Source organism: Bos indicus, chromosome 16, assembly GCF_029378745.1.
Source record: "Bos indicus isolate NIAB-ARS_2022 breed Sahiwal x Tharparkar chromosome 16, NIAB-ARS_B.indTharparkar_mat_pri_1.0, whole genome shotgun sequence".
NCBI lineage: Eukaryota > Metazoa > Chordata > Mammalia > Artiodactyla > Bovidae > Bos > Bos indicus.
In genome coordinates this window covers 76,696,312-76,721,284 of record NC_091775.1, presented here as the reverse complement: position 1 = coordinate 76,721,284, position 24,973 = coordinate 76,696,312, and the positions used below count along the sequence as shown (strand labels likewise).

General features: G+C 39.3%; 1 long non-coding RNA gene across 1 annotated transcript; it reads right to left on the bottom strand.

Annotated features, from left to right (window-relative positions):
• Positions 1-859: 859 nt before the first annotated feature.
• On the bottom strand, positions 860-9,764 carry LOC109570541 (uncharacterized). Its single transcript, XR_011560959.1, has 4 exons — positions 9,568-9,764; positions 9,058-9,234; positions 6,927-7,100; positions 860-1,232 (listed from the first exon to the last, which is right to left on the bottom strand). It is a non-coding gene; the product is annotated as an uncharacterized lncRNA (long non-coding RNA).
• Between the last annotated feature and the right edge of the window lie 15,209 nt (positions 9,765-24,973).

Here is a 24,973-nt window from a genome sequence, read left to right as displayed (position 1 = left end):
ACTGTAGCCCACCAGGCTCTCTGTCCATGACATTTCCCAGGCAATAATACTGGAGTGGGTTGTCATTTCCTACTCCAGAGCATCTTCCCAACCCCGAGATTGAACCCTTATCTCCTGTGTCTCTGAATTGCAGGTAGATTCTTAACCACTGAGCCACCAAGGAATATATACCCTTACTTTGTATATGTCTTTATGTTAAAATAACATATTCTATGTTTCAGAGGTGATACACATTAAAGATAGAAAAATTCAAGAATGCATGTACGCAAAAAGGAGTTAAACACCATATTTTACCCCATTATCTCTAAATTCAACTATAGTTATTCTAAATATTCTATTATGCTTCTTGCCAATATTTTTCTATAAAAACACATTCAGTGTTTAAAGCATAGTGTGTTTATGTACATGTGTGTTTATGCTAGATGTCAAATGTTTTTAACCACTTTAATCACTTTTAATGTCATGTTATAATCATTATGTACCCAATTGGATTCTAATTCCTCTTTCTTTGAATTGCTGTGTGCTAGATATGCATATTGTAAATGGTTATGTATTTCATCACTTTTTGGTATATTTACCTTTTGGTAGATGAGCAAAAATAAGAAATATCTACTTACATCTTGTTACTATCATATGTATGACATAGTTCGCTCTTTACATGTTTGGAAATGATATTATTTTGAAGATACCAACAAGGATTCTTTTCCTTTTTCTTCTGAAAGAGTCTCAGAAAACCTCAGAAGTTATGGAGAAATCTTTGAGAAAGTTAGGAAACTGATCTATAGAAGAGGCATTGAAGTGATTGCATTAATTTCATACTCGGGTATTTTATCAACAGGACGCATAGCACTTGGTTTGCCAAGTTTAATGAGGTGCTTTAAAGAAGTGATTCATTAGTCTTCCTGATTATAATTTCATCGTCCCCATAACATCTGATTTATGAATCAAAATGAGTTAAACAATACTTGATAAACTGAGAACTGGATTAATAATGAAACTTCTCAGTACATGTATATACAACTGCATTTAACCAGTGTCTTGTCCACAGTGAGGATACACCACTTGTCCTTCCCGACAAGCTGCTCGAAATGTGGGATATGGTGTCACTGGATGATATCCACGTTTACATATAAATTCAATATGATCCTGTGTTTTTGAGTAAAGTTTTTTTGAAGTCCATTTTAACTGTAGGTTATGTTTCTTCATCATTTCTTCTGAAATTTCACAGGCCTCTGAAGATAAAAATATAAACATAAAATATTATATAGTGAACAAATATTTTACACAGAATTTCAAGCTTTCGAGTAGAATCTTCTCTAGTCCAAAAATTCCTTCTCAAAACCTTTTCCAAACCAACTCATTGAAAATCTATCATGCAGGTTTCATTATTTTAAAAGTAAGAATGAGGTACTATATTTAATGTAATAATTAAATGTTATAATCATAGACTTACAATGTCAATTAACTTATGAAAGATTTCATTAAGGAACCTCTTGTTGCTATTGTTCCTGACCAGAAGATTTTCAAACTTTATTTCCACACATAGTAATATTTGGTAATCAAGCATGCAACAGAATGGCTTGTTAGTCCACGAAAGCTCTATTATAAACAGCTAAGCCTCATGCCCAGTACCAGGATTTCCCCAGGATCCATGGGAAGACTGGGGCATTTGCCCAAGCACTTTGGCAGCTCAGCCCACTCTCCATTCTCACCCACGTTTCTGTTTCCCTGAAGCTCACAGTAGGCCTGGCACTGACACTGACAATTGACCGCAGAGGATATACAGGTGTGAGGAATGAGGTGATGTCTCCGTTATCTATTTTTGGAGGAGGCCCACATTTTCCTTGAGAGTCTAAATTCTGTGTTGTTTGATTTACTGAAAAACCACCACCCCCCACAGTTTAAAATAAAGGAAAAAAATGTAGCCTACTATGTAATATTGAGACTTGTGACTTCTGATGACAGAAATGATTTATTGAAGAAAATCCAATCACTTAACAGGAAAGGCATATTTTTAAGGTTTACTTTTACCCCACTTGAAATCACACATAATACATTCACAAATATGTCTTCTGTGCAGGGTTCTGGTATTAAAATACATTTTCTTAGTGAATGTATGCTAGGCAGATGGATACTGAAGGGAAATAAAACATTTCTTTTGTCCTTATGTACAACATACTGCAGTGTCTTGAATCTCTAGTCATTTTTATTGATTTTCAAATTGTTTACAAAAAAACATTAGCTCCATCAACTCCTTAAATAAAATTCAAACAATTACAGATTTGAATAGTGGACTTCCTTTCTGGGACAAGTTGAGATGCTTATTACATCTGTGAAGTATTCCTTCTTATAATTAAAAATCCTGACATTATAAAAACCAACACAGGAGATTTTAAAAGATGTAGAGAAGATGTCAATCTGATTAGAGATCTTGAGATTCAAGAAATTACACTGCAGACGGTGGCTTGGGTTTTAATTTGCTTTCTGTGTATCTTGGTCAAGCCACTGAGATGACAACCCAGAAATGATAACAACTTCAAGCAAAAAGAAAAAAAAAAGGTCTCAAGAAATACTTGATCTTTTTCATCAGAGGCCCAGAAAGTGGTGTGTGTATGCCTGCTGAGTTACTTGTATCCAACTCTTGGCGACCCTATGGATTGTAGCCCGCCAGGCTCCTCTGTCCATGGGGTTCTCCAGGCAAGAATACTGGTTGCCATGCAACCCAGGGGATCTTCCTCCAGGGATCAATCCTACATCTCCTGCAGCTCCTACACTGTGGGCGGATTCTTTACTGCTGAGACATTGGGGAAGCCCAGAAACGGAGTAGGCTAGCGAGACAAAGAATTTTTATAATACTGACTTACTCTAGAAATACACCATAACAGAAGCCTAAGACTAACTCTCTCCCTGCCTTGATCAGCAGGGGCCGAGCGAGAAGCCCAGACCTCCACTCACATGGCTGGGAAGCAAGATCGCTCTGCCCTTTCTCCCTGAGTCAGTGGAGGCCAGGTGGGGACCCTGACTTACACCCTGCTTGGCAGTAATGGAGGCCTGATATATGAAAGATTCCATAAAATCTAGGGTCTCAAAAATGATAATACCCCAAAAGTCTAGGATACAGATCATTCATAATACCAAGGACCTGGAAAGCCTCAAAAGAAAAAACAAATCCACAGAAGACAACACCGAGATGACACAGATATTGAAATAACTGGTAAATGCTTTTTCTTAATGGAATTGAATTTATAGAACTAAAAAAAAAGACTAATATAATTTTAAAAACACATTGGATAGGCTCAATAATACACTGCAGATGACAGAGGGATAAAAGCTTAACTACAGACTAACTTTGAATATAGACTGAAAAAAAAAATGGACAGAGCTTCAGGCAACCATAGGAAGATAGTAAAAGATTGGAGACCCCGAAGGTAAAAAGAAAGAGGATTGAGATGAAAAAATAACTATGATGATTGAATATTTCCCAAATAGGGCACAAAGCACAAGTCTACATATTAAAGTTCAGTTCAGTTCAGTTGCTCAGTCATGTCCGACTCTTTGCGACCCCATGAATTGCAACACGCCAGGCCTCCCTGTCCATCACCAACTCCCGGAGTTCACCCAAACTCATGTCCATCGAGTTGGTGATGCCATCCAGCCATCTCATCCTCTGTCGTCCCCTTTTCCTCCTGCCCCCAATCCCTCCCAGCATCAGAGTCTTTTCCAGTGAGTCAACTCTTCGCATGAGGTGGCCAGAGTATTGGAGTTTCAGCTTTAGCATCATTCCTTCCAAAGAACACGCAGGACTGATCTCCTTTACAATGGACTGGCTGGATCTCCTTGCAGTCCAAGGGACTCTCAAGAGTCTTCCCCAACACCACATATTAAAACATCTGAAGAATTCCAAACAGTATAAACCCATAGAAATTAATGTCAAGATACATCATAACTAAATCGCTGGAAACCAAAGGAAAAAATCTCAAAAGCAGCTAGATAGATATTATGCAATACTTATACAGAAAAAGGATCCAAGCATCAGTAGAGTTCTCATCCATAACAACAGAGCCAGGAAAAAGTGACATCATTTTTCCAATCCTGGAAGAAAAGAATCATCAACCCCAAATTCTATATCCAGTGATACCATCCTATAGGATTAAAAGGAGAAAGAAAGACATCCCAGACAAAGGAAAACAGAATTTGTCGCCAGCAGACCTACGTAAAGAATTGCTAAGGGAATTCTTAAGATAGAAAGGAAAATAGAAAAGGGATTGAGACTTTAGGAAGGAAGGAAAAATAATAGAATTGATTTTTAAAATTCAGGGGTAAATATAATAAGACTGTCTTTTCCCTAATGATTTTATTAGATCATGGTCATGCAAAATTATGTCATTTGATATAGTGCTCAGTATATGTTGAGGGAATATTTAAGGAATTTATGTTAAAAATGTGGGGAGGGTAAATAAATCTAAATGGAAATAAGGTTTCCACATTTCACCTGAGGTGATGAAATGTCAGCAACAGTAGGGAGTGATAAACTACCTATGTTACCTTAATGCCTAGAGCAATATTAATAAAGCCCTGCAGAGAAAGCATGTACTCAAAAGCAATGCAGATGTGTCACAGTTAAATTATTCTATAGTGTTCAAAATGCCACAGTGAAGAAAAGGAAATGGAGATGAGAAACAAAGAAAACACACACAAAACAAATAATAAAATGGCAGACACTGTCCCTAAGAGTAGTTACTTTAAATGTAAATGGTCTAGATACTTCAGTTTAAAGACAGAGTGGCAGGTGAACACAAAAACAGTATGCTGAGCTGTATGCTGTTTAAACAGGAAAACATATTCAAGTAGAATTTGCCAAAAATTCACACCAGGCAAAAATTAACTTGATAAACTGGAAGACTCTTGAGAGTCCCTTGGACAGCAAGGAGATTAAACCAGTCAATCTTAAAGAAAATCAACCCTGAATATTCATTGGAAGGACTGATGCTGAAACTAAAGCTTCCATACTTTGGCCACCTGATGTGAAGAGCCAACTCATTGGAAAAGACTGTAATGATGGGGAAGATTGAGGACAGGAGGAGAAGGGAAGCGATAGAAGATAAGATGGTTGGATGACATCACGGACTCAACGGAGATGAGTTTGAGCAAAGTCTGGGAGATAGTGAAGGACAGGGAATCCTGGTGTGCTGTAGTCTATGGGGTCACAAAGAGTTGGACATGACTTAGGGACATGACTTACAACAATTTCTTGTTTAGATTTCCTTTCTGAACTCTAAACACTGAAGCGTCCTAAGATCAAGTTTCAGACTTTTTTTTTTTTTATGTGTACACTAATTCCGTGAAGGAGTTCAACTCATTCATACCTTTAAATATCACCCATATGTGAAGAAGCCCCAAAGACGCCACATTCTATTATCAGACCCCAGTTGCCTATTGCATGTCTCAGAGTGAAATTCCTTGGGCTGTCAAATGTACTTATGGTATCTTTAACACATTTATTCTTCAAGAAATAACTATCTTAATATTTAAGACTGGAAATGTTCCATGATTCCAACCGTTCAAATCTGGTAAACATATTTCATAAAATATGTATGTGAGATTATTTATTCATTCCACAAAAGAACATGTTAAGCACCATCATTTTCTTTTAATAAAAAAATTATTCCCTAAGAACTTCTTCAATATCTATTTATATCAACATATTTTATTCCTAATCAGATCAGATCAGACCAGATCAGTCTCTCAGTCGTGTCCAACTCTTTGCGACCCCATGAATTGCAGCACGCCAGGCCTCCCTGTCCATCACCAACTCCCGGAGTTCACTCAGACTCACGTCCATTGAGTCAGTGATGCCATCCAGCCATCTCATCCTCTGTCGTCCCCTTCTCCTCCTGCCCCCAATCCCTCCCAGCCTCAGAGTCTTTTCCAATGAGTCAACTCTTCGCATGAGGTGGCCAAAGTACTGGAGTTTCAGCTTTAGCATCATTCCTTCCAAAGAAATCCCAGGGCTGATCTCCTTCAGAATGGACTGGTTGGATCTCCTTGCAGTCCAAGGGACTCTCAAGAGTCTTCCCCAACACCACAGTTCACTGCAGCACTATTTACAATAGCCAGGCCACAGAGACAACCTAAATGTCTACTGGTTGATGTGCAGGAGCATGTGGGTGGCTCAGCTGGTAAAGAACCCACCAGCAATGAACGAGACCCAGGTTCGATCCCTAGGTTGGGACGATCCCCTAGAGAATGGGATGGCAATCCACTCCAATATTCTTTTTTTGTACAGTTCTGTGTATTCTTGCCATCTCTTCTTAATATCTTCTGCTTCTCTTAGGTCCATACCATTTATGTCCTTTATCGAGCCCATCTTTGCATGAAATGTTCCCTTGGTATCTCTAATTTTCTTGAAGATATCTCTAGTCCTTCCCATTCTGTTGTTTTCCTCTATTTCTTTGCATTGATCGCTGAAGAAGGCTTTCTTATGTCTTCTTGCTAGTCTTTGGAACTCTGCATTCAGATGTTTATATCTTTCCTTTTCTCCTTTGCTTTTTGCTTCTCTTCTTTTCACAGCTATTTGTAAGGCCTCCCCAGACAGCCATTTTGCTTTTTTGCATTTCTTTTCCATAGGGATGGTCTTGATCCCTGTCTCCTGTACAATGTCACGAACCTCATTCCATAGTTCATCAGGCACTCTATCTATCAGATCTAGGCCCTTAAATCTATTTCTCACTTCCACTGTATAATCATAAGGGATTTGATTTAGGTCATACCTGAATGGTCTAGTGGTTTTCCCTACTTTCTTCAATTTAAGTCTGAATTTGGCAATAAGGAGTTCATGGTCTGAGCCACAGTCAGCTCCTGGTCTTGTTTGCTGACTGTATAGAACTTTCTCTTAAATCAAGGAGTGGGTAGACAAGATACTCTACCTTTGCACTGAGGTGGTTTTGTCCAAGTTCCATTTAAACATGTCACTTCTATGTCCCCCAAAATGTCGTAAGTTCCGGTGCATTTATAACGTACTCTCTCACCATTTTGATACCTAGGCTTCTCACTTTGTATAACTGCATTTTCCACTCTGGGTGGATTCACACAGGAAACATCTGAAAAAAAGAAAAAAAGTATTTCTAATATAATGATCCTTATGAACAATAAGCCAATGAGTGAATGTCATATATATTCCATGGTTACTTAAATTCAATAGGTAATCTGTCATGAAAGACTGCTAAATTCAATAAGTTTACATATAAGATTAAGGAAAAGGAGATAAAGCAATATTTTTCAGTGCAAATTAAGCTTTTTTTACCTTAAATCTCTGCCCCAGCCTTCACTAGCAGGTTAATACACGATTTCAGGCCAGTGAAAATGAGAGCTTTTCTGGACAACTCTTTCTGAGTTTAGTAAAATCAGTGTTATATAAATTCACAATGAATTTATAAACCATAAGAAAGTCATAATAATAAGATCATATGGATTTGATTTAAATCATCAGGATTTGGTTTATAGTCATTCTGTTTATTAACTGTAACTTAAGACACCTAGAAAAATAAACACAGTAGATACTTCTTTAGAAACTTGATTAAGAATTAGCACACTTTGAAGAATACCATTGTTGAAGGAAGAACATGATTAATTAAAAGATTCAAACATATCTGGGAAACAAAACTATTCTTTGATGGTATTTTTTGGAAATGCTTAAGGATACCACAGTGAGTGATGGGTCATCCCTCAGTGAGATTCAGGGGATGTAAGGTACAAGAGGCTGTAGCCTTGACTCCTAAACTGAAATATGCAAAGAATCCCTTGGGATTCCTTAAAACAGTGTCAGAGTTGCAGCCTCAGAGGTTTTCATTCAACAGGTCTGAATGAGCCTGTGAATCTGCTTGCATATCTAACAGTTTTCCAGAATATGCTGAGATTGCTGTGCCAGGGATGTGCTTTTAGAATTATTGGGCTACAACGCTAAACACTGAGAACACAATCCCATCTCTTTTTATGTTGAGACATAAACTTTTTTGGCCTGTATGCGGGTCAAGGAGTAACAGTTAGAACTTGACATGGAACAATTGTCTGGTTCAAAATTGGGAAGGATGTATGACAAAGCTGTATATCGTCACCCTGCTTGTTTAACTTCTATGCAGAGTACATCATGTGAAATGCTAGGCTGGCTGAATCACAAGCTGGAATCAAGATTTCTTGGAATAATATCAACAACCTCAGATATGCAGATGGTACCACTCTAATGGCTGAGAGTAAAGAGGAACTAAAGAGTCTTGAGAGTGAAAGAGAAGAGAAAAAGCTGGCTTGAAAGTCAGTGTTCAAGAAACTAAGATCGTGGCATCCAGTCCCATCACCTAATGGCAAATAGAAGGGGAAAAAGTAGAAGCAGTGACTGATTTTATTTTCTTGGGCTCCAAAATCAATGTGGACGGTGAGTGCAGCCATGAAATTAACAGATGCTTGCTCCTTTAGAGGAAAGCTGTATCAAACCTAGACAGCGTATTAAAAAGTAGAGACATCACTTTGCCTACAGAGGGCAGTATAGTCAAAGCTATGTTTTTTTCCATTCATCATGTATGGATGGGTGAGTTAGATCATAAAGAAGGCTAAGTGCTGAAGAATTGATGGGTTCAAGCTGTGGTGCTGTTGAGAGTCCCTTGGACTGCAAGGAGATCAAACCAGTCAACTGTAAAGGAAATCAACCCTGAATATTCATTGGAAGGACTGATGCTGAAGCTGAACCTCTAATACTTTGGCCACCTGATGTGAAGAGCCAACTCACAGGAAAAGACCCTGATGCTAGGAAAGATTGAAGGCAGGAGAAGGGGGTGACAGAGGATGAGATGAACTCAATGGACATGAGTCTGAGCAAACTCTGGGAGATAGTGAAGGATGGGGAAGCCTGGTGTGCTGTAGTCCATGGGGTCGCAAAGAGTCAGGCACGACTTATCGACTGAACGACAATAAGAACAACGAATAATCTATGGCCATTTAATGATGGTGAATATTATATTACTTAAGATACTTTAACAATAAAATTTAAAAATTTTACCAAAGTACCTCTGCACACTGGCCTTCCTATCCACTTGCTCTTAACACACTGTATAGTGTTGGATCCATTCAGCTGATAATATGGTCGACATTTAAAAGCCACTTGTTCTCCTGATCTGTATGATTTCTTCTTCTTGCCTGTGAGTACAGCATCATCAAAGCTGGGCAAGTTAAAACAATCTGTGCCTGAAAAAAAAGGAATATATATTAGTTTAGTCCATCTTTAAAAATACATAGTGACCAATGATTATATTCCAGAAAAATAGATAGGTACATATCAAACCAATGAATATTGTACAAATTTCTCTTATAACTTAAAACACATGTCAGACATCTTGACCTAGTCACACTGAGTGTCTCTATACTCATCAGAAGTACAACATGGGAATGGTGATATTCAAAGAGATAGGGATGCGTGTGATGCTTGAGAGCATACTTCTCACACTTAAATTCTTTTTCCCCATTGCAGGCCGCCTACATTATAAACGTGTTTCTGTTTCTTGTATCAAAATCTGTTACCTTGAATTACGTCACGTGTCTTAGAAAATTATGTATTATAAAGAAATGATTGATAAATTAACAGTACATTGAGTAGTGATAAGACTGATAAGCAGAGGTCAACTGTGATACAGTCGTGTGGAACAAAGACCAGAAATCTGAGAATGTTTATCAGAGGATGTCCAAACTGCACCCAAGTTGATATGAAAATGAGATAATTTAGCTCCTGTTTTCAAACTTCTGTTATTACTAGGATTGTTAATTCCCTACTAGAATTCAGAACTTTCACAAGATGCCTTGTAAAGTTCTAGAATTACTGCTTAGTTTCATATTTGTACCATCTATGCTCTTAATTAAAGATATTTATCAGCATTAGAATAAAATGAAATGCACTATACTTATGCATTTTGGTGTACGGGACCATTTTCCTCCTAAACATCTTATAGATGCAAATCCATAAATCCTAAATCCTTCGTCACAGGTGTATGTGACTTTTTCTCCATATTGGTAACTGTCTTTCTTGTGACGTACAGCACCATTCTGAATTGAAGGTGGAAGTCCACAGGGAAGTCCTAGGAATAAATGGAAGAAAGATTTTATGTTTCACTAACTCTGAAATTTAACTTATGTACTGCTTGTCATATTTGATAGTTTAATTGAAAGTAATAAACGATTTTACAGGAGCTTACATGATATCACACCGAAGTGCACACATGTGTCCTAAAATCACCATTCTGATGTGTGTCCAGCTGTCCACATAAGCAAGAACTTGAAACCAAAAGTACCAATATATGAAGGAGACTATCTGCGCTCTCTAACCAATCATGGGTAATTAAAGAAAAGCACACTGAGATTCCATCATCTTAGAAGAAGTGCTATATATTGTAAGTTATTAGAAGGGACATTGTAGGAAGGACAGAGGACATTTTTTGGAAAAAAACTTGGTGGCAGTGCAAACACTTCAACTTCTATGAATAGTCAAATTATGAATACATTTACTGATATGAATAGGAAGGTTTAATTTTGATATACATCCATTGCCAACACAAAAAATTTGCCAAAATTAAAAGTGATTCTATATGAAACCAGTGAAATTAAGAAAAAGAATGATTTGAATATGCAAAAAATTAATTAAATGCATTAATATATAAATTACATATAAGTGCCATAATACATACAAAGTTTGATATACTGAATAAAGGAGTCTGTCTCATGACTTTGTTGCCAATTCATTAGTGTAAAAAAGTGGGATTAACACACATTGAGGATAACATGGTTGAAGGAAGAAGATAACCAAAAGATCCAAATAGAAGATCTGACAAAATAACAGAAAAATAAAGGTATAATTTACAAAACTACTCTTTAATGATATTTTGGGCAAATGCTTAAGGACACCGCAGTGAGTGATGTGTATAATTCCTCAGTGAGATTGAGGGGATGTAAGGTACAAGAGGCTGTAGCCATGGCTCCTAGACTGAAATGTGCACAGAATCCCTTGGGAACCTTTAGGACAGTGTCAGGATTGCAGCCCAGAGTTTTTCATTGAACAGTTTTTTACGTTTTCAACGTTTTCAGCGCTCTCTGAAAACAATTTTTAAATGAACTGGCATTTAAATATACTGGCATTACACTGAAAATTAAGAATATATTCTACATTTTGTGAAAAGAGATATGCCTGTTACCTAGATCTAATTTTGTTAAAACATTAGCATGACAGCGTTGTTAGTGACTTTGAAATATAGTCAACTAAACATATTTAAAATATAGGAGTTGATGAGGTTTGAATCTGCAAAATCATCTCCCTATGCAAGATTATGAAAATAACCATTGTTCCCCAAAGTTTCTTCATATTACAAATAAGAATCTCCCAAACATGTTCGAGTCATACTCTAGCTTTTCTGTGACATATTTTCTATTCACATTTTCATGAGCATATCCACATGACCTCACAAGCAATATTCAGTGGCCTTTCGCACTGTGGTACTCAGAATACAGAAAACAATTCATTTTATTTCCCCCTTAGGTGAACATGTTGATTTTTTCATTAAAGTATTATTTATAAGTATCTCACCTTGCAGGTTATTTCTACCAGGAGATTCAATCAAAAATATATGCACATGAAAGTAGATAAAATTATATTAAGGAGGAAGGCTGAGTGTCTGAATCAATTTCAACTTACCCTGTCCTTAAGCAGTGGAAGCCCGCAAGGTGAGAAAGACATTGATTAGTAACAGCACGTTAGGTTTATCTCGATGGTACAGTCACACAAATATTCCAGTTGCACCATTTGAGGTTTAAAATCTGCCTCATTTGCAGTTCTCAAATGTGACTCCGAAATTAAGTGTATTACAGCGAAGCTGGTTAATGCATCATTTAGTAAATATCAAAGTTCAATGTCTTACACTATCCCTAAATGTTTTCTGTTGGTAGTTTCATGGTAAGTTACTTTATTCATCACCTGACAAGTATAGCCATAGCTTTATGTGCGACCAGGTATGAACTGGCTCCAGAAGTAATATAAAATACTAATTTTCAAGAAAACATCTCAAGACAGTAGGTGAAGTTCTTTCTGCCTGTTGAATCATCTGTATTTTCATGGGCTATGGAAACTGATAAATTTTTTAAAATTACAGTAGATCTTATGTACTACACAGGTTATGGGGTGTTAAATGTGGTGATAGTGTTAAAGAATCCACCTGCCAGTGCAGGAGACGTGAGTTTGATCCCTGGATTGGGAAGATCCCTTGAAGAAAGTCATGGCCACCCACTCCAGTATTCCTGCCTCAAGAATTCCATGGACTGAGAAGCCTGGCAGGCTACAGTCCATGGAGTCGCAAAGAGTCGGACACAACTGAAGTGACCGATCACTCACAGTGTAATGATTTGACTTATATATAATGATATGTTTACAACAGTAAGTTTAGTGAACACCCATCATTTCATTGTTTGATATCAGTTGCTGTATAATTATTATGTTCTTCTGTTTGTGTTATAGTCCTTGATCTTTGTGTTCCTTATAGTCTCATGTTTGTTTTGCGTTTAAAGCACGCTGTTTGCATTTAAAGCAGCAGTCACTTCCTCTAGTCTTTACAGACTTGCCTTGGGGAGAGAAGTTCACTCTGTCACTGATAGGATTTTGAGGCTTTTCCAGACCTCTTTTAAGGATACACCTGGCCACATATCTCAGTTTCTCTTGGGAGAGAATTCTGAAGCTTGTATGCTTCTCTCCACCCAGGAAAGCCGGTCTCTGTGCTGACAGCTTCCCGGCTGCTTCCCTGGGCAATGCTGAATAGTCAGTTTGTGTGCTTTCTCACAGTCCCAGGGGTCAGTCTGGCTTCTGGACGTCTCACAGATCAAAGGCTTGGGACACCACCGTGAGGACCTACACAGGGAGCTGGCCCTGGGGCAGGGGGATGTGGATGTGTTGAGGTGCCCATGGGTGAGCAGGACCCACAAGCAAGGTGTCTGCAACGCCTACAGGGTGGGCTTCCTGGTAGTGTCTCCAACATGATCAGTGGGATCCATGTCCCTCAATGAGTTCTAGGCCTGGAAGCTGTACAGCCGGCCTCTCCCCACCCCTCAGCCAGGCAGGTGACCCCCATGTCCTGTGTCCTGGATGAGGGGAGAGAGAAGGGCGCCTTCTCATTAGTGCTGGAGGCTGAGGAAGCCACGCTTGGTCAGATGCTCTGATTCCCCCACAGGTAAAATCCCATGCTGAGCGGTGTCTCTTGGCACTAAGCTGTGCCGCTTTAGGGGAGGGTGACACACGAAGGGTGAGGCTGTTCCTCCAAGCCTCTGTGACGTGCCGGGTCTTGAGTATTTGCTGTAATCGCTCTGCTAGACTCCTTGCCTCCCACAAAGATACTCCTTCATGCGTGACTGTCAAAGGCTGTGTTTATATCAGGAGAGACAGCAAAACTCCTATTCTGCCAGCTTTCTAACTTCACCCTGTTATTACAGGTTTCTTCTTTGTGATTCTTTTCATTTTCTTGACTAATGTCCATCAATAGGCACATTTATTTGGTTATACACTTATCTAGGAATCTGTACACTCATACACGCTTGTTAAAGAATAAAATTAAATAGGTCCTTTGACAAAACAAGAGGCTGATCTACACATTTTTCAGTGGATAATACAGCTGAGTCTTAGAAACTTATAAACATACTGGGGTCTGAGCCCAGTTTACTCACCGACGCGGACGCATATTGGAGGAGGGTACCAGCCCTTCTCTGTGCAAGTCATCGTGTTCTGATTATTGTGAAGACTATAGCCATCATGGCAGCGGACTCTTACAGTTTTACCTTGTAAATACTTTTCTTGGGAGTTTGTGTAATATCCATTTTCCAAATAATTGAAAGTGCATTGTCCTAAGGATCATAAAAACAACAGAATAGAAAAATAACATATGTTTGGTAAAAGCACAGCAAAAATTAACTTTATAGTATTTACCTGACAGTGCATTAGTATTCTAAAATAACATATAACTTAATAAAAAGGAAAGTTACTACCACACTTATTAAAAAGGAAAAAAAATAAATGAACACTCCATGTCATTTATCTTTAGTTTTTATAATTAAAATACGTATAAATGATGCAGATATTCTTGTAAGGTCTCTATAATTCTCCTGTGATTTCCAGGAAGAGCTCCTCAGGAAAGGAAGACCTATTTGGATCTTTTTACTCATAGAACTTGTCCCTCAGCCTTCCTGTTGTATACAAGACCTAATTGTACTCACTTACTAGTGAGTACTAGTGTCTCTTCACACTTTGAAAGATTTATACACATAAAATTTAAGAGGTTTACTTACTGAGGCAGGGCACTTCTGGAGACCATCCTTTCAGGGTGCAAGTCATGTAATCCCAGGAACTTTGTGAAGGAGTCACAAAATACCGGTTGCAGCGATAGGAAAACTGTTGACCTACACTCGCTGGAAAGTATCCTTTAAATGCATAATATAACCTTCCATGTTTTATTACTGGAACATCACAAGGTTTCACTTGAAATGAAAAAAAAGTATAAATAATATTTTATCTTAATAATCAAAATGGTTTCATCTATTAATTATATCCTCTTACTAGCACAATTACACTCATTGCACTAGGGATTCTAGGACCAAAAAATGTATAAAAACTTGAGATGACTAACATATGTAAGGAGATCCATGCTAATGTAGCTGCTAGTCCAGGGTCTGGTTTCTCCTTGCCTGCCTCTGGGAGGCCCAGAATTTCCAGTTTCCTGGGATTACAGAGAACGAAATAGCAGTTGTGAATGGCTGTGCCAGCACTCCTCACAAGTCATTTCCCAGCTACATGTGGAGTGAGCAGCTCCAAGTTTCTTCATGGAAGAGTCACACCACACATCTAGACCCTCATCTTCTTTAGCTGCTGCCCGAGGAATTGGCTTCTAACTAACCTGTCCCTGAGAGCTGAGGAAGCCCAGAGTTTGCTTGGTGCCTGGGGACTACAGAGAGCTGAATCATGGTTTCGAAGAGCACAAGGTTTGAAGGAGCGTGCATGCATTTGCACAGCTCCTCTCCCCAGCTCAGTCCAGAGTGAATGAAATGATAACCTCCAGTTCCCAGGTTTACCAACTATTCTGGCTCCTAGCCTACCTCTCTCAGGACACTAATGGGAGTTGGCATACTCTAGACCCCTGAAAGATGCTAAAAATAAAGACGGTGGTTTGGATGAGCACAGAGGTTAGAGAGGCACCCAGAATCTCTGGCTAGGCTGGTTGATGAAAGGGTTCTATGTATGAGACAGGTCTGTGAAGACTAGGAAAAGTGGACATTTAATATAATGTACAGATATCAACACAGAAATCCAGAAAAATGATAAAACAAGAAATATATTCACATCAGAATAATAAGACATCCATTATTTTTGCTTCTAACCCAACAACAGAAATTAGACATCCATCCACAGAGAAACCTGCCCTGGATGGAGGTGTCTGACTCAACACCCTATGCCAAGGGACCCAGAAGGAGTCTCACCCATACATGCATGAGGTAAAGGCAGACAGGCCTCTGTCCTGACTGTGGTGCCTACAGTGGCTCATGAACCAGCTTTCAACCTCTCAGCCACAGTCCAAGAGCCCCTGTAAACACTATCTTAGAAAATCAACATGGAGCTAAGTCCTTATGCAGAAGTCCAGTTTTCACAGAAACTCTGTCTTCCTCACTCACACACCTTCCCACCTTATAGCCAGCTCCCTGTGGGTACAACTGACATCGGAGGCAAGAGCAAGCTTTGACAGGTCACCAGTGAGTGTGCACAGAAATCTGGCTCAAATCTGTGGGACAGGAGGAGACCATGAGTTCAAGGTGTGGTGCTGCTTTTGGGGAAACAAAAGACAGGCTGTCAGTGCCCTTTCTTGTGCATTACAGGATACAGACAAGGCGCAGAAATTCTGGGAAAAGAGGGATAATAAGTGTCAGAAGGTGCCCGGTAGAAGATCTGAGTTAGTTTGAGAGTCTCTAGAAAGGTTGACTATGCTTTATTGACTATGCCAAAGCCTTTGACTGTGTGGATCACAACAAACTGTGGAAAATTCTTAAAGAGGTGGGAATACCAGACCACCTGACCTGCCTCTTGAGAAATCTGTATGCAGGTCAATAAGCAACAGTTAGAACTGGACATGGAACAACAGACTGCTTCCAAATTGGGAAAGGTGTACATCAAGGCTGTATATTGTCACCCTGCTTATTTAACTTCTATGCAGAGTACATCATGAGAAATGCTGGGCTGGATGATGCACAAGTTGGAATCAAGTTTGCCAGGAGAAATATCAATAACCTCAGATACTCAGATGACACCACCCTTATGGCAGAAAGTGAAGAAGAACTAAAGAGCCTATTGAAAGTGAAAGAGGAGAGTGAAAATTTTGGCTTAGAGCTCAACATTCAGAAAACTAAGATCATGGCATCTGGTTCCATCATTTCATGGCAAATAGATGGGGAGACAATGGTAACAGTGATAGACTTTATTTTTCTGGGCTCCAAAATCACTGCAGATGGTGACTGCAGCCATGAAATTAAAAGACGCTTGTTCCTTGGAAGAAAAGTTATGACCAACCTAGACAGTATATTCGGTGAAGGCAATGGCAACCCACTCCAGTACTCTTGCCTGGCAAATCCCATGGACGGAGGAGCCTGGTATGCTGCAGTCCATGGGACTGCTAGGAGTTGAACACGACTGAGTGACTTCACTTTCACTTTTCACGTTCACCCACTGGAGAAGGAAATGGTAACCCACTCCAGTGTTCTTGCCTACAGAATCCCAGGGACGGGGGACCCTGGTGGGCTGCCATCTCTGGGGTCGCACAGAGTCAGACATGACTGAAGTGACTTAGCAGCAGCAGACACCATATTAAAAAGCAGAGATATTACTTTGCCAACAAAGGTCCGTCTAGTCAAGGCTTTTCCAGTAGTCGTGTATGGATGTGAGAGTTGGACTATAAAGAAAGCTGAGCACCGAAGAATTGATGCTTTTGAACTGTGGTGTTGGAGAAGACTCTTGAGAGTCCCTTGGACTGCAAGGAGATCCAACCAGTCCAACCTAAAGGAGATCAGTCCTGGGTGTTCATTGGAAAATCTGATGTTGAAGCGGAAACTCCAATACTTTGGCCACCTGATGCAAAGAGCTGACTCATTTGAAAAGACCCTGATGCTGGGAAAGATTGAGGGCAGGAGGAGAAGGGGACGACAGAGGATGAGATGGTTGGATGGCATCACCAACTCAATGGACATGAGTTGGAGTAAACTCCGGGAGATGGTGTTGGATAGGAAGGCCTGGCGTGCTACAGCTCGCAAAGAGTCAGACACGACTGAGCGACTGAACTGAACTGAAGTGACTTAGCATGCATGCATGCACATTTCCACCCAAAGATTGGAGACCTGTGATTTACCCAATGAAGATTTAAAAACAGCTGTTTTTAAAAACTCCATGTGCTACAAGAAAATACAGTAAGACAGTCAAACAAAAGCAGGAAAACAATAAATGAACAAAACGAGCAGTTTAAAAAAATAAACAAATCATATAAAAACTCCAGAAATTGTGGTACTGAAGGATTCAAGGATGAAATGAAAATGCTTTAGAGAGCATCAACCACAGAATGAAACAAGCAGAAGAAAGAATCTGTGAGATAGGTGACATATTGAAGTTATCCAGTTAGAGGAGAACAAAAAGAAAATAAAACAACAACAACAAAAATAAAAATAAAAAACAAAAAAAGAATGAAAAAAGTCTATATGATCTATGGAGCAGCATCAACAGAACTAACTTGTGAACTCTTGAATTTTCAGAAGGAGGAAAGGGGAGATGAGTGTGAAAGCTAATTTAAAGAATAACTGAGAACTTCCAAAATCAGGGGTGTGATTGGATATCGAAGTTCATGAAGTTTATATGTGACTAAACAAAATCAAACATCCTCTTCCAACAACACAAAAGAAGACTCTACACATGGACATCACCAGATGGTCAACACCGAAATCAGATTGATTATATTATTTGCAGCCAAAGATGAGGAAGCGCTATATAGTCAGCAAAAATAAGACCGGGAGCTGACTGTGGCTCAGATCATGAATTCCTTATTACCAAATTCCGACTTAAATTGAAGAAAATAGGGAAAACCACTAGACCATTCAGGTATGACCTAAATCAAATCCCTTATGATTATACAGTGGAAGTGAGAAATAGATTCAAGGGATTAGATCTGATAGACAGAGTGCCTGATGAACTATGGAATGAGGTTCGTGACATTGTACAGGAGACAGGGATCAAGACCATCCCCATGGAACAGAAATGCAAAAAAGCAAAATGGCTGTCTGGGGAGGCCTTACAAATAGCTGTGAAAAGAAGAGAAGCAAAAAGCAAAGGAGAAAAGGAAAGATATAAACATCTGAATGCAGAGTTCCAAAGACTAGCAAGAAGAGATAAGAAAGCCTTCTTCAGCGATCAATGCAAAGAAATAGAGGAAAACAACAGAATGGGAAAGACTAGAGATCTCTTCAAGAAAATTAGAGATACCAAGGGAACATTTCATGCAAAGATGGGCTCGATAAAGGACAGAAATGGTATGGACCTAACAGAAGCAGAAGATATTAAGAAGAGGTGACAAGAATACACAGAAGAACTGTACAAAAAAGATCTTCACGAGCCAGATAATCAGGATGGTGTGATCACTGACCTAGAGCCAGACATCCTGGAATGTGAAGTCAAGTGGGCCTTAGAAAGCATCACTATGAACAAAGCTAGTGGAGGTGATGGAATTCCAGTTGAGCTATTCCAAATCCTGAAAGATGATGTTGTGAAAGTGCTGCACTCAATATGCCAGCAAATTTGGAAAACTCAGCAGTGGCCACAGGACTGGAAAAGGGCAGTTTTCATTCCAATCCCAAAGAAAGGCAATGCCAAAGAATGCTCAAACTACCGCATAATTGCACTCATCTCACACGCTAGTAATGCTCAAAATTCTCCAAGCCAGGCTTCAGCAATATGTGAACCGTGAACTTCCTGATGGTCAAGCTGGTTTTAGGAACCAGAGATCAAAGTGGCAACATCCGCTGGATCATGGAAAAAGCAAGAGAGTTCCAGAAAAACATCTATGTCTGCTTTATTGACTATGCCAAAGCCTTTGACTGTGTGGATCACAATAAACTGTGGAAAATTCTGAAAGAGATGGGAATACCAGACCACCTGACCTGCCTCTTGAGAAACCTGTATGCAGGTCAGAAAGCAACAGTTAGAACTGGACATGGAACAACAGACTGGTTCCAAATAGGAAAAGGAGTGGGTCAAGGCTGTATATTGTCACCCTGTTTATTTAACTTATATGCAGAGTACATTATGAGAAATGCTGGACTGGAAGAAGCACAAGCTGGAATCAAGATTGCCGGGAGAAATATCAATAACCTCAGATATGCACATGACACCACCCTTATGGCAGAAAGTGAAGAGGAGCTAAAAAGCCTCTTGATGAAAGTGAAAGTGGAGAGTGAAAAAGTTGGCTTAAAGCTCAACATTCAGAAAACGAAGATCATGGCATCCGGTCCCATCACTTCATGGGAAATAGATGGGGAAACAGTGGGAACAGTGTCAGACTTTATTTTTTTGGGCTCCAAAATCACTGCAGATGGTGACTGCAGCCATGAAATTAAAAGACGCTTACTTCTTGGAAGGAAAGTTATGACCAACCTGGATAGCATATTCAAAAGCAGAGACGTTACTTTGCCAACAAAGGTTCGTCTGGTCAAGGCTATGGTTTTTCCTGTGGTCATGTATGGATGTGAGAGTTGGACTGTGAAGAAAGCTGAGCGCCGAAGAATTGATGCTTTTGAACTGTGGTGTTGGAGAAGACTCTTGAGAGTCCCTTGGACTGCAAGGAGATCCAACCAGTCCATTCTGAAGGAGATCAGCCCTGGGATTTCTTTGGAAGGAATGATGCTGAAGCTGAAACTCCAGTACTTTGGCCACCTCATGTGAAGAGTTGACTCATTGGAAAAGACTCTGATGCTGGGAGGAATTGGGGGCAGGAGGAGAAGGGGACGACAGAGGATGAGATGGCTGGATGGCATCACTGAATTGACGAACGTGAGTTTGAGTGAACTCCGGGAGTTGGTGATGAACAGGGAGGCCTGGCATGCTGCGATTCATGGGGTCGCAAAGAGTCGGACACAACTGAGTGACTGAACTGAACTGAACTGAAACAAAATCAACATTAAGACGCAGCTACAACACATACTATAATGAAGCTTCAAAAATTAAAGAAAAACAGAGAAGATTTAAGGGCTTGAAGTCTTAAAGGCTTAAAATCTTAAAGCATGAAAAAAAAAATCAAAGCAAAACATAAAAGCTTGAAACTTACAAAGGAACACTCATATGTCTCTAAGCATATTTCAAAGCAGAATCCTAAGTAGCCAGGAGAAAGTGGGATGATATATTCCAAGTGCTGAAAGAGAAAACTGCCAAGAATACTGTCATTCAGAAATGAATTGAAGATAAAGACTTCTCCAGACCAACAAATGCTGAGGGAACTGAATACCTCTAGACTTGCCTTACTAGAAACCCTGAAAAGAGTTATTCAAGGTGAAATTGAAGCATGTGAATTAATATCATGAAAATACACAGTACACTGGTAAATGTAAGTGTACGGTTGCATGCAGGATACTCTAATGCTGTAACATGTTGTAATGTTGGATTTTTTTCCCCTTCCCCTTCACTTCCCATATTGGGAATAAACTACTAATTTAATCTCATTCCTTTTGGTTAACATTCTAGTGTATGTTTCCAACACTGTTGGAGATTTGGAATAATTATTCTTTACTCTTGGATTTTTCAGTTTTCAGCATATGTCGTTAACAAGTGTGATTTCATGATGAGAATGGGTCATGAACAACAGATGATGAATCTATTTCTGTAATTTTGAGTTTCAATTAAGAAAAAGATATGACTTTCTATTTCTGTTGGATGAGGAAGTAGTTCTTACAAGAAGTCTACAATTGTGAAGCACTTATCTATTGTGAAAAATAATTATTCACAAATATTCAGAACATTTATCTCTAAGGCCACTTTTAGAAAGAGTTCCCTTGCTAATGAGACGACTGGTTTTCAACTGGAATATCAGGCAAGGATTTGTCAAAATTCCAAATTTCTCTCATTCTTGTATACTCCTTCTCCTCTGCTATCTCTCTTACTTAGAAATATGCCTTTAATATTTTCTGTAACTGATTAATAGACCATCTCCCATATACCTGAGAACCAGGGATAAACTGAGTAACACATCTGTCTTCCCTTTCAGCAAGCACTCTGGTAATGGAGCCATTCTTATAGGTGACCTGGGACCTGAGGTGCTTTTAATTGTTACCTTTAGGACTGGACAGGAAGCTCTGTTGTGTTGTAAACATTGTTTATGAGGAAAATTGACAAATTGATTTAAATAATATGCAAAACCCAACATGCAACATATTATGAAATCAATAATGCAGAGCAATGCATATTATAGTCACACCTAGTGTTGGGGAAGGCAATGGCACCCCACTCCAGTACTCTTGCCTGGCAAATCCCATAGACAGAGGAGCCTGGTGGGCTGCAGTCCATGGGGTCGCTAGGAGTTGGACATGACTGAGCGACTTCACTTTCACTTTTCAGTTTCATGTATTGGAGGAGGAAATGGCAACCCACGCCAGTGTTCTTGCCTGGAGAATCCCAGGGACGGGGGAGCCTGCTGCCATTTCTGGGGTCGCACAGAGTCGGACACAACTGAAGCGACTTAGCAGTAGCAGTGTTTAATGAGGAATTGTAAAACTCATTAGAAGACATATTTACAAGAAAGAAAGGACTGAATTATTAAAAAAGAAAAACAGAAGAAAAGCATCATAATGAAGAACTTATAAATTTCAAGATAGAAGTGATTAATTTTTTTTTTTAATTCACAATTTCTAATGCTCTCTGAAAACAATTTTAAAGTTTTGGCATTGCAGCAGAAATAAAGAATATACTCCGGATTTTGTTAAAAGAGATGCCTGTTACCTGTAGCTAATTTTGTTAAAACATTAATTTGGCAGTGATGTTAATGACTTTTAGTAGCTTTACTAAGATATAATTGAAATACAGTCAACTGAACATACTTAAAATTTAGTATTTGATGAAGTGTGAATCTGCAAAATCAATAATCTTACCACATATAAGATTATGAAGATATACATTGTTCTCTAAATTTCTTGTATTACAAAGAAGAATCCCCTAAACATTTTGGAGTCATACTCTAGCTTTTCTGTGACATATTTTCTGTTCACATTTTCATGAGCATATTCACATGACCTCACAAATCAATATTCAGTGGCTCTGCATACTGTGGTACTCAGAGGATGTAGAAGATAATTTATCTTATTTCCCCCTCAGGTGAATATGTGATCATTATTTCATTAAGATATTCTTTATGGTTATCACATCCTGAAGACTATTTCTGCCAGTTGATTCAATCAAAAATACATACATGAAAGTAGAAACGAAGTAGGAGGAAGGGTGAGTGTTCATACCTTTTTCAACTTACCTTGCCCATGAGCACAGGAAAACCACAAGGTGAGAACAATATTGATTAGCAAAAACATGTTCGATTTTCTGATGATACATTCACACAAATACTCCAGTGGCCGTCTTTGAGGTTTAAAATCTACTTCATTTGCAGCTAGCAAATGTGACTTCGAATTTAAGTGCCTTACAATGAAGCTAGTTAATTAGTGCCATTTAATAAATATCAAAGTTCAATGTTTTACAATGTCCATAAATGATTTCTATTGGTGGTTTCACAATAAGCTATTGTGTTCAACACCTGTTATGTCCGTGTACAACTTTGTGTGGGACTGGGTGTGGACTGGCTTCAAAGTAACATAAAATATTAATTTTTATTAAAACATTTCTAGAGAATAGGTAAAGTTTTTCCCAGCCTTTGAATTATCTGTATTTTCACATGCCTAGGGAAGTGAGGCAGAGAAGGCAGTGGCAAGCACCCCACTCCAGTACTCTTGCCTGGAAAATCCCATGGATGGAGGAGCCTGGTAGGCTGCAGTCCATGGGGTCGCTAAGAGTCGGACACGACTGAGCGACTTCACTTTCACTTTTCACTTTCATGCGCTGGAGAAGGAAATGGCAACCCACTCCAGTGTTCTTGCCTGGAAAATCCCAGGGACGGTGGAGCCTGATGGGCTGCCATCTATGGGGTCGCACAGAGTCGGACACGACTGAAGTGACTTAGCAGCAGCAGCAGGGAAGTGAGGAGATTATTAAAAAATTACATTAGATCTTAATACCAAGTACACAAGTTATGGTGAATTCTTTGTATTTATATGATACTTATGTGTGGGTCAGAGAAGGCAATGGCACCCCACTCCAGTACTCTTGCCTGGAAAATCCCATGGACGGAGGAGCCTGGTAGGCTCAGTTCGTGGGGTCCCTAAGAGTCGGATACGACTGAGCAACATCACTTTCACTTTTCACTTTCATGCACTGGAGAAGGAAATGGCAACCCAGTCCAATGTTCTTGCCTGGAGAATCCCAGGGACTGGGGAGCATATTTTATGGTTGTTATTTTTTCCAGCTCTTTTGACATATACTTGACATGCAGCACTGCATAAGTTTCAAGTGTGCAGAGCATAATTGTTTTGTTCTGTTTTTAAATTGTATTTATTTTAATTGAAGGATAATTATCTTAGAATATTGTGATGGGCTTTGCCATATATCAGTGTGAATCAGCCATAGGTATACATCCTGAGCTCCCCTCCCACATCCCTCCCCACTCTACCCCTCCAGGTTGTCATAGAGCACTGGCTTTGGGTGCCCTGCTTCATACATCAAACTCACACTGGTTATCTATTTTACATACAGTAATGTATGTATTTCAGTGCTGTTCTCTCAAGGCATCCCACCCTTGCCTTCTCCTACTGAGTCCAAACATCTGTTCTTTACATCTGTGTCTCCTTTGCTGTCTTGTATGTAGGATCGTTAGTACAATCTTTCTAGATTCCATATATAGAGCATAATCATTTAATTTATATATATCTTGAAATGATGACTACAACTTTTGTGAATATCTATCATCTCATATGGGCTTCCCTGATAGCTCAGGTGGTAAAGAATCCCCCTGCAATGCAGAAGACCCCAGTTCAATTCTTGGGTTGGGAAGATCCACTGGCAAAGGGATAGGCTATTCACACCAGTATTCTTGGGCTTCCCTTGTGGCTCAGCTGGTAAAGAATCGCCTGCAATGCAGGAGACTTGAGTTCGATCCCTGGGTTGGGAAGATTCCCTGGAGAAGGGAAAGGCTCCCCACTCCAGGATTCTGGCCTGGAGAATTCCTGGACTGTCTAGTCCACGGCCTCACAAAGAGTTGGACACAACTGAACAACTTTCACTTTCAGATCATCTCATATAAATACAAAATTAAAGATAGAAAAAAATTTTTTTGTGTGAAAATAACTCTTAGGACTTACTGTTCTACTAACTTTCATACATAAGATACAGCAATATTAACCATATTTACCACATTGTATGCTACATCCTTGGTTCTAATTTATCTCACACCTGGAAGTTGTTACCTTTTGACTGCCTTCATCCAATTCTCCCATCCCCAGCCTTAGCCTTGATAAACACATACCAGATCTTTTTCAGTGTGCTTGTTTTTTTACGTAGAATTGGCCAAGAACACTGTTACTTCCTGTTACCCAGTGTAGTGATTACACGTTTCTGTTTATTTCAAAATAATCACCACAATAAATCTAATTACCATCTATCAACATTTTAAAAATTACACAATTAATGATCATATTCTTTACATTGAATATTTCATGCTCCTGACTCACATATTTTGGACTGGCAGTTTGTCCTCCCTAACCTCCCTCACCAGAGGATCAGGAGTGCATGCCCATAAAA